Source organism: Zea mays, chromosome 10, assembly GCF_902167145.1.
Source record: "Zea mays cultivar B73 chromosome 10, Zm-B73-REFERENCE-NAM-5.0, whole genome shotgun sequence".
Classification (NCBI taxonomy): Eukaryota; Viridiplantae; Streptophyta; class Magnoliopsida; order Poales; family Poaceae; genus Zea; species Zea mays.
This window is the reverse complement of record NC_050105.1, coordinates 34,357,873-34,374,526: the sequence shown is the minus strand read 5'-3', so window position 1 is coordinate 34,374,526 and position 16,654 is coordinate 34,357,873.

Genomic DNA, 16,654 nt, shown 5'->3' with positions numbered 1-16,654 from the left:
AAGTTTGGAGAAGGGTGAACATGTTTGATCTTTGGAAGAGGGTTGGTTTTGAACTTAGAGAAATTCTTATTTTCCTTTTAGGTCTTTCTCTTTGGTGACTCTTTTGGGGTTACTTTCTTACTATTTTTTGTAGGGTATTAAGTGTACTACAACTTCTATCATTAGCCCAAAGTCATGATCATGTGTTTTTCATAGCCCATCTATCATACTCACTTCTAGGGCTCCATTTGTCCAAAGGGGTTTGAATTAGGGTTTGGGAATTTCTCTCCACTATATGTGCATGATAAAGCCAAGGCATGACTTTTAAGATGGGTTGCACTTACTTAGGATCTTGATTCCCAAGTTTGGTGTATTTTGCTCAAATTAAATCACATGTGATGATAGGTTCATTAGTGTAGTCTTGAGTGAACATCCTAAGTAACACCTGGGGTGTTACAGCCCTCCCCCCTTAAAGGAATCTCGTCCCGAGATTTTGGGTAGGGATCCTTTAGGGGTACCAAGAAGGGTGCTGGTAGGTTGCCTTTTTCCTTTAGTCAAGCTTCTCTAGTTAACTGCTCTTCGAATGTCATTCTCTTTGCAACTTCAGAAGGGGGCCCTTTTTAAGTTATTTTCAAAGCTTATTATACCTTAAGTATCTAAGTTTCTCTTATATTTAGTTTCAAGGGGCAGGTGGGGGTGGGGTTTTGGATTACGTACCGACTCCTTTGGGCAGAAAGTTGGGGAAGCGAGATCGTAGAAAATCCTCAGTCTCCCACGTAGCCTCTTCTATTGAATGGTGACTCCACTGAACCTTATACATTCTGATTGACCTTGCCCGAGTAGATCTTTCCTTTTTGTCCAATACCCTGACAGGGTGCTCTTGATAAGACAAGTCTAGTTCTGTCTCCAATTCTGGTTCAGGTAGCACTTCTGTGGGTAAGCAGGCACACTTTCGTAGCTGAGATACATGGAATACATCATGAACTGTTGACATCTGGGGTGGCAACTTTAATTGATATGCTACAGGCCCACAAGTTTCTTTGATCTCATAGGGTCAAATGTAGCGAGGAGTTAACTTGCCCTTGATTCCAAATCTCTGAACACCTTTGGTGGGTGACACCTTAAGATAAACATGATCTCCCACTTCAAACTGTAGAGGCTTCCTCCTCCTGTCATGATAGCTCCTTTGCCTGGCCTGAGCAGCTTCTAAATTCCTCTTAATGACTCTGACTTTCTCCTCTGCTTCTAGTACCAAGTCAGGTCCAAAAACTTCCCTCTCTCCAGCTTGTGACCAATTTAGCGATGTTCTACTTCTTCTCCCATACAAGGCCTCAAAAGGTGCCATCTTTAAACTGGACTGGTAGCTGTTATTATAAGAGAACTCTGCCAAAGGAAGACACTTGTCCCAATCCTTTCCATAGTGTAGCACACATGCTCTCAACATGTCTTCCAAAATTTGATTCACCCTTTCTGTCTGGCCATCTGTTTGAGGGTGGTATGCTGAGCTTCTTATTACATGAGTCCCTAGTGATTCTTGCAATAGTTCCCAGAAACATGCCACGAATGGTGCTCCTCTGTTAGATACAATGGTCCTTGGTATTCCATGCAAGTGAACTATCTGGTCGATGTAGATTTCTGCATACTTCTCCGCCCTGTGGGTGGTATGTACTGGCAAGAAATGAGCTCTCTTGGTCAATCTGTCCACAATGACCCAAATAGAATCGTGGTGTTGAGAGGTATTGGGTAATCCCACAATGAAATCCATGCAAATATCCTCCCATTTCTAGGATGGTATGGGAAGGGGCTGTAAGGTGCCTGCTACCTTCAAATGACTAGCCTTGACTCTCTAGCAAGTGTCGCATTCAGATATATACTTCGCAATTTCCCTCTTCATTCTGGTCCACCAGTACAAGGATCTGAGGTCATGATACATCTTGTTACTGCCCGGGTGCATGGAGAATTTGGAAAGGTGAGCTTCATCCAATATTTTCTTTCTGAGCTCGGGGTTCTTGGGAACAACCAATCGGTCTCCAAACCATAGAATCCCTTTGCTGTCCTCACGGAAGCATTTGTATTTTTCCACCTTCTGTTTGATCATTTCCTTAATGATTTGGACACCCTTGTCATCAATTTGAGCCATGACTATCTACTCATGCAATGTGGGTTCCACTGAGATAAACTCCAACGCTCCTGAGGAAACAACTTCTATGCTCAACTTGCATAACTCATCACAAAGGGTGGCAATCTTGGAGTCCATCGTTACACAGTTGCACTGGGCCTTTTGACTTAAAGCATCTGCCACAACGTTGGCCTTGCCAGGATGGTAATGTACTTCCAAATCATAGTCCTTGATGAGTTCCAACCATCTCCTCTGCCTCATATTCAGATCAGCCTGAGTGAAGATATACTTGAGACTCTTATGATCAGTATAGATATTACAATGAGCTCCCATCAAGTAGTGTCTCCATATCTTGAGAGCATGAACTACGGCTGCTAACTCCAGATCATGTGTGGGGTAGTTCTGCTCATGGGGTCTGAGTGCTCAGGAGGCATAAGCAATAACTCGGTTGTCTTGCATCAAGACACATCCCAATCCAGTGCCCGAAGCATCGCAATAAACCTCAAAGGGTTTGGTGCTGTCAGGATGAGCTAACACAGGTGCTGTTGTCAGGTGCTGCCTTAGTGTGTCAAAGGCATCCTCACATTTCTGGCTCCATTCATACTTGACTCCTTTCTTCAACAATTCAATCATTGGCTTGGCAATCCTGGAGAAATCCGGAATAAATCGTCGATAATACCCTGCCAATCCCAAAAAACATCGAATTTGCCGCACAGTGGTAGGAGGTTTCCAATTCATCACTTCTTATACTTTCTCAGGATCAACTGATACCCCATCCTGAGAAATGGTATGTCCCAGAAATTTTATCTCCTTCAGCCAGAACTCACATTTGGACAGCTTAGCATATAGATGATGATCGCGCAGTCGCTGAAGTACAATGTGTAGATGCTCAGTATGCTCATCTTCATTTTTGGAATAAACCAGAATATCATCAATGAAGACCACCACAAATTTGTCCAGCTCTGGCATGAATACCGAGTTCATCAAATACATGAAATAAGCCAGGGCATTGGTTAGCCCGAAAGACATCACTAGGTACTCATATAGCCCATATATGGTAGAAAAAGTCGTCTTCGGAATATCGCTGGCCCAGATCTTGATCTGATGGTAGCCCGAGCGAAGGTCTATCTTGAAGAATACTTTGGCTCCCACCAACTGATCAAACAATACATCAATGCGGGGCAATGGGTATTTGTTCTTGATAGTCACCGCATTGAGAGGGCGGTAGTCAACACACATCCTCAAACTCTCATCCTTCTTCTTTACGAATAAGGCTGGACATCCCCATGGTTAAGTACTTGGGCGAATGAACCCCTTGTCCAACAATTCTTGCAACTGCTTTTTCAATTCTGCCAACTCGGCTGGAGGCATCCTATAGGGTCTTTTGGATATAGGTGCCGTCCCGGGTTGTAATTCAATTGCGAACTATATGTCCCTGTCGGGTGGCATCCCTGGCAATTCATCAGGAAAAACATCTGGGTAGTCGCAAACCACTGGGATTCCTTCGATGGGTGACTCTATCATAGTGAATGCACAGGAGCGGGTACAACCTTGATCAGGCAAATATAATGTGGTTTCACCACAAGTAGGGGAGTGAATCTCAATGGCCCTTGCTGCAACATCAATTATTGCCTGATGTCTTGTTAACCAGTCAGTTCCTAATATGATATCCACATTATCCAATCCCAAAATGAGGAGGGTGGTTTTAATTATCAGACTACCAAACTTTATAGGCACATGCCTGTTGATTTGATAGGTGGCAACCCTGCCTCCTGGTGTTGAAATGGTAATACCCCCATTGGTGTGACGGAAAGGTAACTGGCATTTAGCACTAAATTTTGCACTGATAAAACTATGTGATGCGCCAGAGTCAAAAAGAATAATTGTAGGATAATTCAAAACTGAAAAGATACCAGTCATGATGGGTGCTCCCTCCGGAATGTCAGCCATGGTGGTGAACTTCAGCCTGCCTTGCCTCACTTGCACCTTCTCCCTCTTGCCTTGGTTCTGGTTGGAATTCTGCCCCTGCCTCTTCTGGTTCCTAGGGCAATTCTTGGCATAGTGTCCAGTGTTACCACACGTGAAACATCTGTTGTCATTGGCCTGACGGTTTTGTTGCTGTTGTGGCTGATTGTTGTTCCTCTGAACTGGGATCTGAGAGCGGTTGGGTGCCTGCTGCTGCTGTGGTCGAATCACCCATCGTCCTTGCTGTCGTTGGGGTCCCCTGTTCTGGGTGTCAGAGACAATCCTGAAGCGCTGTGGCTAAGCTGAAGGTCCTGCCACATGGGTCTTCCTCTTCTTTTCTGCTTGACGGGCTGTGATGCAGTCCTCCTGAGATATGGCCATGTTGACTAACTCATTGTAACTGTTGGCCCTGACGGTGTTGAGACGGTCGCGGAGCTTAGTGCTTAGCCCCCTCCTGAACCTATCCCTCTTCTTCTCATCAGTGTCTGCATGATATCCGGCATACTAGCACAGGTCATTGAAGGCCTGAGCGTACTGTAACACTGTATGATTTCCCTGAGTAAGTGCCAAAAACTCATTGAGCTTGCGATCCATAATGCCTGCTGGTATATGATGCCCTCTAAAAGCTGCCTTGAATTCTCTCCATTCCACCACGTGGCCATCTGGCTGCATGGCGAGAAAGTGATCCCACCATGTCCGCGTGGGTCCGCGAAGCTGCTGGGTGGCAAATCGGACCTTAGCCACATCTGAACAAACTCCATTGAATAGTGGGAATTTGGATTCCACTACCCTGATCCACACATCAGCATCAAGTGGATCCTCTGCCCGAGTGAACAACGGCGGCTAAGTGCTGAGGAACTCCTGATAAGTGGCTGCTGCTGGGGGACGCTGATGGTGATCACCACCACCAAAGTGCTGAGGTGGTGGCTATCGCTGAGCCAACTGCCGCAGAATCTCATTCTGTTGAGCCATCAACTCCTGCATGGTAGGAGGTGGTGGGGGGGGTGGAGGAATGCGTTCATTCTATCCACGACGCGCTCTTCCTGCCATCTGAAAAATCATCGATATCCTCAATATCATAATTCTGAGGTTCAAGGTTCAATCGTGGTGAAAGAGTCGAAAGGGGTAAAACCAATATATTCTTGCATAATTTATAAAAGATACCATGTGGCATACACTTTTCTTCTTAAACTAAAGCTGACATCATTCGTCATCCATACTTCCAAAAGAGTTCGTTACGATTACATCAGTGGTTCCAAAAGACTCAACTCTATCTAGCCTAGTACCCCAAGGGTGCAAAAGCTAAGCTAGCTTCGAGGAGTTCTACTGCCACATACTTCTAGCTCTATCCCTGTGACCTAGTGAGCAAACGATGCAACGCTCGACTCGGGGGAAGGTGGTCTCCCTAAGCCAACAGTGTCCAAACTGGATGCAGGCTCTGGTTCCTCTCCTCCCTCGCTATCGACATCCTCGTTGGCCTCCATGTCTTGGATCTCCTGGTGGTGCATATCCAGATGCTGGTTGGCCTCTGCAAGTTGCTGCTGAGTGTTGATTAGTTGATCCTCGAGAACCTCGATGGTGTTCTCCCTGGTTCCCACTAGCTCCTCAAGCTCTTGGATCTCATTGGACATATGTTCCACTTGTAGGTCTTTTTCCACCATCTCAGTGGACAAGTCTACCACAAGTTCCTCTCTATTATCCAAGGTGATCTTGGTAGCCTCCAACAATGCCATCAGATGAGACATTGCCTCTCCTCGCATCACTTGCAGACGATACAGGGCATTCATGCACTGCACCGTCAAGTGAGCAATCTGACATGGGTAAATAGCCCATATATCCTTGGCATGCTCCACTCGGTCCTTCCACATTGGGTCGTCCTCCTTCTCCGCGGGGAACAAACCAATGGGGTGAGTGGATAGCTCCAAGGGGTGGAAACCACAGAAGGTGGTCAGCCCGTGGAGAGCAATCGCCTCGATAGTATCCTCAGCCCGGTATCCGAAAGACTCAGAGTCCAACGAACGCTAGCCTGGCTGTAAAGGATGAGGCTCTAGGGTCATCCTCACCCTACAGCGGGGCACTCGGTGCTTCTCGAAGAACTGATCCGCGTACTGGGGAGGCATCGTGTACCCGGCCCCCTGAAGTACCTCCCACAAGATACGGGGAAACCCTCTCGTGCAAGTCCATCTGTGTGGGATTGTGCGTTCCCTCCATCCGAGGATCCGTGAGAAGCCATCTGTGTATGGTTAAGCGTAAGTGAAAAAGAAAAAGAATTATAAAATAAAGGGATGAAGGCTTGGCCTATTGAAGGTCACGATAAGTTTGTCGAGTGTACTTAATCTGTTATTATCAGGTATTAAAGTTTCACCCAATTATCAATTAGTTTAAGTAAGGATGCATGCATGCTCGTCCTAAACGACCTCATTTCAACTTAGAGGGAATAGGGAAGAACTCACATCCCTGATTAGGGGTGAAAACGGGCGGATACGGACGGATATTAGCTCATCCTGTATCCTACCCTAATGTATTTAAAACGGATTCGGGATCGGATACGGATAGTTAGAAACGGGACGGATACGGATACAGGGACCGGATATTTATCCGGGCGGATAAGTGACGGATACAGATATTATTTGATCGGATATCGGATACTTGTCGGATAATGCATTAATTGGTTATCAAAAAATATTCTTGTTCGACCACGAAATTGCAAGTAAATTAATACTAATAAGCATTTAATAGAAGATAATCTCAAGTTCCCACGTAAAAATGGTAAAGTGAAGTATTGATTATGTTGAAACTTGGATACTTAGAGTGATTTCACGTGTAACTCACGCAATAAGTGGAAATAAAATAGAAGAAACGTTGACATCCTGTGGATTTTATGGTCCCATTATTTTTTATGACTATATGTGGCCATATGTTGTACCTTCGTATAATTTCATAGATTTCTGAGGCTATTTATACATTATTAATTTCTTTCTACATAAAATCATCAAAGTATAATTAAAATTCATAAATACACTAGTTTTGATCCAAAATTGCAAAAAGCTTACCAAAACAAATAAACATTCTATTCAAATAAAACCTCAAGTCGCCACATGAAAATGATAAGTGAAATATTAATTATGTTGAAACTTCGATACATAAAATGATTTCACATGTAACTCACGCAATAAGTGGGAGTCGAATAGAAGAAACACCAACATCTTGTGGATTTTATAGTCCAAATGTTTTTGAGAACTATATGTGGATATATGTTGTGTCCCCGTAAAAATTCATGAATTTTTTAGGCTATTTGGTGTATTATTAATTTCTTGTTGTAGAAAATCATCAAAATACAATTAAATTCATAAAAATATTGTAGCGTCGACCGAAAATTGCAAATAAGTTACCAATATTAATAAATAGTTTATAAAAAGATAATCCTAAGTTCCCACATGGATATAATCTTAAGTCCCCACATGAAAATGATAAAGTCTATTATTTTGATATAAATTTAGACATTATTTTAATGATTTTGGCCTAAAGATATGTTTAAACAAAAATGTGATGTACTACAAAGTTATAGATCTCTTCGAGCTCTACAATTTTCATATAAACTTTATCTTCATCCGATTTCATATGTAAAAGTTATGATTTTATAACTATATTATTTTGCAGAAAAAGAAAAAACGGGTACCCGAATTCCGGGTACCCGTATCCGACCCGAATATCCGGGTATTTACCGGGTAGTACTCGCTCCGTATCCGACCCGAATCCGAAGCCATACTATCCGGGTATTACCCGTATCCGTCCCGAATCTAAAAAATACCCGTATCCGTATCCGAAAAATGGTCCCGAATCAGTATCCGTATCCGGTACCCGTTTCGGGTACCCTACCCGTTTTCACCCCTATCCCTGATAGTAGCCTGTAGGGCTTACTCAAATAGCCACCTAGCTACCCCCTCTATGCCCTAAGGCTTCACGTCCTAGGTCTATCCTTATCGACGTGACGATCTATCCAACATTTGGTTCTAACAAATTTTATTTGAAAAAGGATGGTACTTACAGTTTATTGATTCCTCTGTGGTGGTACAAGCTCCGATACCAGCTGTGGCGGAACCGCCCGAATTATTCCAACTTAAGTGCCTAAGTCCCACCTTAGAGGTTAGACCACACTTAAATAGGAATAACTCGTCCGTCCCTCAGATCTAGTCCAACGAGGCCACTAACAGGATCAAGTACCATGTACTCACTCGATGGTCAGGCACAGAGCAAATGCAATAAAACATAAAACCAACATTAAGGAGTATCAAATTTATTACATCATCGTCGGAGTTTTAGCAAAAGTAGTGACCATTGTTCGGAATGCAGCGGAATAAAAATAACGATAAATAAATGGAGGGATGGGGAAGCCTGTCCCATCACTCCTCATGCTCCTCCTCGGCCGAGGTAGGGTCCCACTCGACTGTCCAACCCGGTGGCAAGGTGGACGGCCAAGTCACTCCAGCAACCTGTCCTCTAGAGAACCTGTAAAATTATGCCACAAGCAAGGCTGAGTATACTAATACTCAGCTAGACTTACCAGGTGTGAGGAGTCTACTCCTCTACCTCTAGACATGCAGCTGTTTGGCTGAGGGGTTTGGTTTGCCAAAAGCACTAGCTGAGTCTAAAAATCAAGTTTTAGCTTTTTCAAGTTTTAGTGTGACTCTCTTAAGACTAAATGTATACCTATCTAGTCATACATGGTATCAAACATTTAGTAATCAACATCTTTTGCCGAATCAACACATTTCCACTTGTTACTCAATGTAGCAGCATGGATCAAGCAGTCTCATTAGCTGCGAGAAGCAGACGATTCGAATCGAGTTTTTATCCTTGCAAGGTAAACCTAAACACACGACGTGGCGAGGCACTCCGTCCCCACACACATCAACCGTCCCCATCGATTCCCCGTCAGCAGATCAGGGCTCACCGCCTTGACGTACAATGCCTCACTGACCCCGACTGCCGACGTGCAGTGACCGCACTTGTACCCACCATAACCGGAATGGGAGACCACGTCTCAGGTCGTGTGAGGGGTAAAGTCTGCTGCCAGGTTCACTCAGGTACTAGGCTTACCAATTTACCATATTTCTCGGCATGTGCTTAGTACGTTCAAACGCTTGACTCACGGTACCACACCTTAATCCTTATTCCAATTTCCGTCTCGAAGACAACGCATCCCCATGGACCGTTGTCCACAGACCATCATCATTCTGATATAAAAATGGATACGACCAATTCCTGAATTCGAGCGAGTGCTAGAAAAATCACTCGACTTCTACCGAGATCCCTAATTAGTAAAGGAGCTACTCGACCTAGCATACTAGTATCCATCTCAAAAGGATTCCTGAGTTCATGCAGCTAGGTTTTCAGTCAACTCCTACACCTAAGTGCACAGTACAAGCCTACAAACATTAAATATAGTAAAATAGCATATATATATATACGGTTATGCATAAAACCGGGGCTTGCCTTCCAAAGCTGGGGCAGGCAGATCCTCGATGGCGGGCTCTGGTGCTGGATTCGGCGCTACCTCCTGAGCAACTCCTTGCTCCGGCACGAGGATGTACTCTCCGTCAGCGAGGTTGCAATCTATCGAATGCAATGAGTAAGAAATATGCATGCTATGATATGTAGAATTTAGTAACAATTATGCCTAGTGAAGAAAAACTAAGTTAGTTAATAACGTAGGGTTTCCTTGTTATAAGAGGCTCAAGTGGTTTATGCTTATTAATTTAGGTTTGAGGTTTTGCCTAGAGATAAGCATAGTGGATTAAAACTTGGATTGCCCTTAAATGTTTTAGTAGGCACTCAAGGGGTTTTGCTGATTTGGTTAGGGTAACATTAATCTCCACTATTAATTCCCCTTTTCATTTTCTATTTATGATTTTTGGGTGGGTTTGAACTACAACAGTGATATACATTTTTCCAAAAATTCTATAAAAATTACAGTGGGTTACTATTGGTCACTGTAGTATGTCCTATAAATTTGATGTCCAGAATAATTAGAATATGTCCTGGACAAAAATAACAAAAGTTGGGGCAAAGGGGTCACTTTGCACTACAACTCTTATCTAGGGGTGGGTTCTGCACTAAGAGTCATTTTTGCTGGTATCTATAGGTAATAACATGCCTCTGTGCCAAAAATCACAGAGGGCTACTTAGTGGTTATTTAGTTAGGATGTTCTAAGTTTAATGCTAAAAAGACACTTACAACTAACTTGTTATTTGAAAAAGGTCAAACAATAGAACTCATAAATTTTCTATGTTTATAATAACAAAACATTAGTTATCCCAAGGTTTGGGGTGTTTTCTCCTCAGGGTTATTTTTCTAGGGTTTTTCTAAGTTTTCCTTGATTTCCTAAAATAAAAGATATCTCATTTCTTTTGTACTAAACAAAGGTCTAACAAAATTTTCTAGTGAACTAAACGGAATAAGGGAGCTAACAAAAATGTGGGTGCTCCCTGGTTCTTATTTTAAACTACCTATTATATTTTCTTTAAGTTTAAGCTGAAAATGATTTAAATGGCAAACTCTACCTTAATTTGGTGTATTGAGGGGTTTATTATTTTTAAACAGGTTATGAAGTGATTAAGTACTTCTCTGAATTTTCTTAACCCCAGTCTAACAGTGTAGCTATTTTTCCCTATTTCATTTAGCTTTTGACCAGATAATCATTTAAATCAAAACTTTGAAACCTTCTGCAACACTTAGGGGTTTTTAATTTTTCCTAAGTAGTTTACATTATTTAAAATCTGGCAAAATTGGTTTGACTCGATTTGGGTGAACAAAACTAAAGTTATGAATTTTTCAAGTTCTGTTTGTATTTAAATCAAAAATATTAAAAGGTTTTCTGGAAAACCAGTTTGCATAATGGACCCTGGTTTCCTTCTAAAACAATCCCTTCATTTATACCCCTGCGCCACTATTCCTTGAGTCGCTGACACTTCAAAAATCCCCCTGGCCTATATCTTTTCTTCCCCGAGGTCCCTCCCCTTATTTAAACAGTACCCGTGGAAGTAAACAGGGCGGCACGGCTTACCGGCGGCGAGGGAGGTCCGACGAAGGGCGGGGTTGGCTCCGGGAGGTTCTTGCGGTCACAACAAGGTACGGCTCGACGGCGGTGGTGGCCGGAATTGGCCGACCACGTGCGCAGGCGGGTGAACTCGTCGGCGGTGAGTGCTCCGGCCTATCCACGGTGATACAGGTCAATCCATGGGCACGGGGAGCTTCACGGGATGTCAAGTAATCGACTCGTGCAAGGAATCAGAGAATGACTCACCGTGGAGCTCGGTCTATGCTTGCCGGTGGTCGGGTGAAGTCCGGCGACCGTGAATTGGCTCCTCCGGTGAGGCAAAGTTTGATTCCTCGCTTGGGGAGCTTCAACGAGGCATGCAAGTTCTACTCCGAGGGTCGGACGCGGTTGGGAGAGGCTCTGCAGGCTGGTCTACGATGGCGGGTGTTCGGGTGGCCACGGGCACGCCGTGCGCGGGGCAACGCCGATGATCTAGTGCTCCGGTGACGTTGAGAGCGTGCGGGGGAGTACGGTCAAAGTCTCTGGTGGCTTTATAGGCACGGGCGCAGGCAAAAGTGCCGGCTCGCTTGGCGCGACGCGGGGCACGCGGGGGCGGGCGTCGGGCATGCTCTGGCGAGCTCAGCGCACGTCGAACACGTGGAGGTTTGTTTCTGCTCTTGTTCTATCCCCTGCTAAGCAGCCAACCGTGTGAATCTTGCCTTAAGACCTTTGAGAGATCTCTCCCCTGCACCTAGGGCTACCTAGTTCATGTGAGTTCCAAGGGGAGATGTGGTCGGGTTTGAGAGATACGGGGGTGGGAAGTTGGCTCTGTCCTCGCTATCCACACCGAGACAAAACTCATGCCAAGTCATGTCAAACGACATAGGGTTGGGTTCAAACTTTTCCAGGGTGTTCTAGAAATCTTTAGGCGCCATTTTGTCAATTGGGCCAAGTGGGTTTGAAATTTGGAGAAGGGTGAACATGTTTGATCTTTGGAAGAGGGTTGGTTTTGAACTTAGAGAAATTCTTATTTTCCTTTTAGGTCTTTCTCTTTGGTGACTCTTTTGGGGTTTTTCTGAAACCTTTTTGGGGTCACTTTCTTACTATTTTTTGTAGGTTATTAAGTGTACTACAACTTCTATCATTAGCCCAAGTCATGATCATGTGGTTTTCATAGCCCTTCTGTCATACTCACTTCTAGGGCTCCATTTGTCCAAAGGGGTTTGAATTAGGGTTTGGGCATTTCTCTCCACTATATGTGCATGATAAAGCCAAGGCATGACTTCTAAGATTGGTTGCACTTACTTAAGATCTTGATTCCCATGTTTGGTGTATTTTGCTCAAATTAAATCACATGTGATGATAGGTTCATTAGTGTAGTCTTGAGTGAACATCCTAAGTAACACCTGGGGCGTTACACGATGCTTGTAAATAATGTGGTGTAATGTTGTATTATGGATTTTGATGAAATAGTGTCTTCCATTCTTTAGGTAATATGTTTAGGAGCTATATGTGTTTTCTCTTGTGCTTGATGTGTCGATAGAAGGTTAGTGACTTGTTTGCCTAAACCCAAAATTAGGCCATGTTCTTATTTAGGTAACCATGACCCAAATCTGAATTTTTGTTATCACTCCATGCCCAAGTCCATGAAAATTAATGCTTAGATAATCTTTTCATTGGATCTAAGATATAGTTGTACTTCAAATAAGGATCTTGAGTTTGTGTTCTTGGAAATTAACTTGTAACTCCCTTAGTGGTCATGTTTCCAACCTAGACCCTGCCCTTGCTCTGTTGATGTAGGTTAAGGTCTCTATTGTATTCAGACTCTCCTTGTGGATTATCTTGTCACTTTATCAATCTAACCCAGGAAAGACATGTCCAATTATTTTCCTTAATTTGATGCCTTTGGTTTCCTCATATCTATCGAAGGCATACCAACTTAATCTTATGATTGTTTTCCCTCCATATCTAATCAGATACTAATCCTTGACCTTGTGATCTCTCCGATGGGCATAGAAATATGCTTGGGCTGAAGTAACAGTCTCCCATCATATTTCTTTCATCAAGTTTAGGCTATGGCCATGTCTTGTTCATTTCATCGGGCCATAATCTATTTGGCTCTCTACTTGTAACCATTTTTACAGGTGGAGTATCTCTTTTGTATATTGTCACCCTTGCCCAATCCATTGATGTCGCATGAGATTTCTTATTGGTTACATCTGGTAATGGTGTTATGACTAAAACCGATGGCATCGCGATGAAACCGAGGGCCTCCTGTGGGTGATCAGCACATGGTTGCGCTACTTGGCACACGCTGGTATCACCGTTAGTAGTCATAATCCATTATGAGATTATATCAATATGTTATCTCTGCACAAATTGTTCTTACCATGTGAGATTCATTATTGGTGCTAGTTTTGTAATGGTGTCATGGTTAGGAACTTATGGTACCACGGCAAAACTGAGAGCCTCCTCTAAATGTGCACCTAGGATTTTGCTGCTTGGCGCGTGCCGGTACCGAAGTCTGTAGTCATGATCCATTATGGAATTACACTGATGTGTTATCTTCTATGGACCTTTCCTTGAAACAATTCCTATGTTGTTTGTCAAGTGATCAAGCAACATCTATAATCTCCTTTGGATCAAAAGGGGCATACCACTTTCATGTGTGGTCTATTTTCTTTTGATCTTGGTAGTGGCTACTTATACAAGTTCCTTTTATGTCCTTTGTGTAAAGGTGAAGCCTTGAAGCTTTTTAGTGTTGGAAAACAGCTGGTTAGCTCTCAAAATGGAGATTGACTTTCCCTGCTGCTGAGATGCAGGAGTTTGTTCATTCGCTCTTTTATTTAATCCAGGTGTTCCCTCACTAAGTCAGTTTATCCCGCATGAAGAAATGGATGAACAACCTGACCAAATGGATTTCTACCCAAATGCATGACCTTTTGCTAACAAATGTGAACTCTCAACCCTTGGCTTATCGATGGTACTGAGAGGACCTGCTCAATGTCAAAAGTAGTTCAACAAGTTGGTTTTACTAACTTGTAACTGCCCAGTGAACAAAGGTTGAGTTTAGAGATTATTTTATCGAATTGTCTAAACTCACTTTAGTTCAGCCTATCCTGAAGAAAACCTAGTAAAGACCATGTGAAGGTTATGAACATATGCGTAGATCTTGTGCCATATTGGATTAGATTATGAGCATATGCATCTTAACCCTACATTGTTGGCCGAGGTACCTTGCCATCCTGAGCTAACTGGTAACAGCCTGACCACAGTTCTAGTCGTGTCCCGATCGCCTCACGTGTGCTTTTCCAGCGTATGTGATCAAGTCGAGCCATGCCTAGTGCTTGATAAAGTGGATTAATTGTGAGGTCAACCTTTGATTGATCATCTTCACTAATGCGTTCCTTGAATTTTTATTATCTTCGTGGAACTTGAATTCCTCAAATGACCACTTGTTGATAAACCTCTTTGTGTGTTTTACCCAAGAGGTTGCATCTGGTTCTGTTTGGGTAAAGTCGCATATCTACCGCTCGCCCAACAGCCTCAGATAGTACAGCATCATCAGAAAAAGCAAACTGCACACATGGAACCTTATGTGTTCCTCTAGCAGACATCGTCTCTATTGGTGGACATCTCTAAATTAGCCTAAGGCGATACATGATATGTCCACTAGAGAAAGCAACATTCTGAGACACTCGCCTTTGCTTGAAAATGTCTCATGATTATCGCTGATATGGACATGGGTTACATGCTTCTCTACTCTTAGAAGTCTTTCGCTCTGAATCTCGAGACGAGATTCTTTTAAGGGGGAGGGCTGTAACACCCCAGGTGCTTATATTCCGCTCGACAACGAGTATGGATTTAAGCACGTAATATCAATGGATAAAACGGATGCTAAATCTTAATCACCTTTGCCTATCACGATTTTAATATCGCATCTATTTCGTCTGTCGTGAGTTCGACATCGTTTTTATCTATCCGGGCTTTTCCTAAATTTTCGCGATGTTCGGAACATAGTTGTTCTGAAAATCTGTGTGTCCGGTGATTATTTAAAATTCATTGCTCGCGCGAATACGAATTTGGAAATTCAGTCCAGTTCTCCGATTTAATCTCAAACAGATTAAGTAGAACTCGACGACTAAATTGTTCGGGACAAAATAATCTAAATCGTGCAGTATCCGAGAGAAATCGTGAGCGAGGTTGATAACCAAGAGTATTTGGTAGATCGTTCAAAGTAGATAAGGGTAATTTGAGCCGAACTCGAATAATTGCTATCAGTTGGCTTCAACGAAATCAGTCCTAAATTGAAATAACGAAGCTGAAATCTGTTTAATTCGGTCTGTTGCTTCTTGCCTCGGAATAAATCTTCAAAAGGTGAATTAACGGTACGAATTCATCCGACTTCAGAGTATTCGCCAAAACAAATCCTGTCCAATTGTTGTTGTCAATCCTAAATAATCGACCCTTTGATTATCGCTAAAAATCGTGATCCAAAATATCTTCCATTTCCGTTTAAAAAAAGAAAGAAATTAAAAAAAATGGAAAATATCCTCATAGATCTCTCTCCTCGTAGATTTTTTGTTTCATCCGCCACTCTTCAGATTTTTCCCCGCCGCTCTTCTCCTCCTCTGATTTTTTAGCCGACCGCAGTCCTCTGATTGTTTCCAGTGCACGCAGCTTCCTTATCCCCATGGCGCGCTCCCTCCCTTCTTCTCCCTCCCCTTCTCCCTGCTGCGCACGCCTAGCCCCATCCTCTCCCTGCTCCCCTGCTCCCATGGTGGTTGAGTTCCCTAATGCCGCACGAGCGTGCCCCTGGCTCGGTCTCTGCTTCTCTTGCGTCGCGCGCCGAGCTCCATCCATGGCCGGAGCTCCCTGCTCAGTTCTCCAGTCTGCGTGTCGTGGCTTTCCCCCAAGCTCCTGCTCGCTCGCGTCCTGCCGAAGCCCTTCCTTGGTGGCACGCCCTCCGGCTCCGTGCGCGCGTGCTTTGCTTTCTGCGCGCTGGCCGTAGCTCGAAGTTTCCTTGCGTGTCTTCCTCCCATGGCCGTGTGCGAGGCTCCTCTGCTTGCTGCGTGTGCTCTGGTGGCTGCGTACGCCCCTCTGATCCCGGCGCCGTCGAATCCCGTCCTCGTCTACTCGGCCGTTTTTACTGCTCCATGTGGTTTCCCTGCTCGCCGGCCGTGACCCCGCCATGGAGTTCATTCCTGCGTCTCTCCACACCTCGCCCACGCTGCGTCGCCCTCGCCTTCACTGGATTCGTGTCCTTGCCAAGATCCGGTCCTGCGAGCTCCATGCGCCTTAGCTATGCTTGCCGTATCCTCCGCAAAATTTTCTCCTAGCCGCGCGGACCTCGATGTGAGCCCCGGTGCTAGCCACCGTCACGTCCGGGGTTTTGCCATGTCTCCCTGCTCACCGTCGAACTTGGGTTCTCTACTCAGCCTTCACAGCTAGCACGTCGCTGTGGTATTCTAGATAAAGAAGTGAATGAAGCTACATGTGACACTCCTCATTTGTTCGAAGAAATGCTCCAGCTAAGCTTCGTCACCAATCT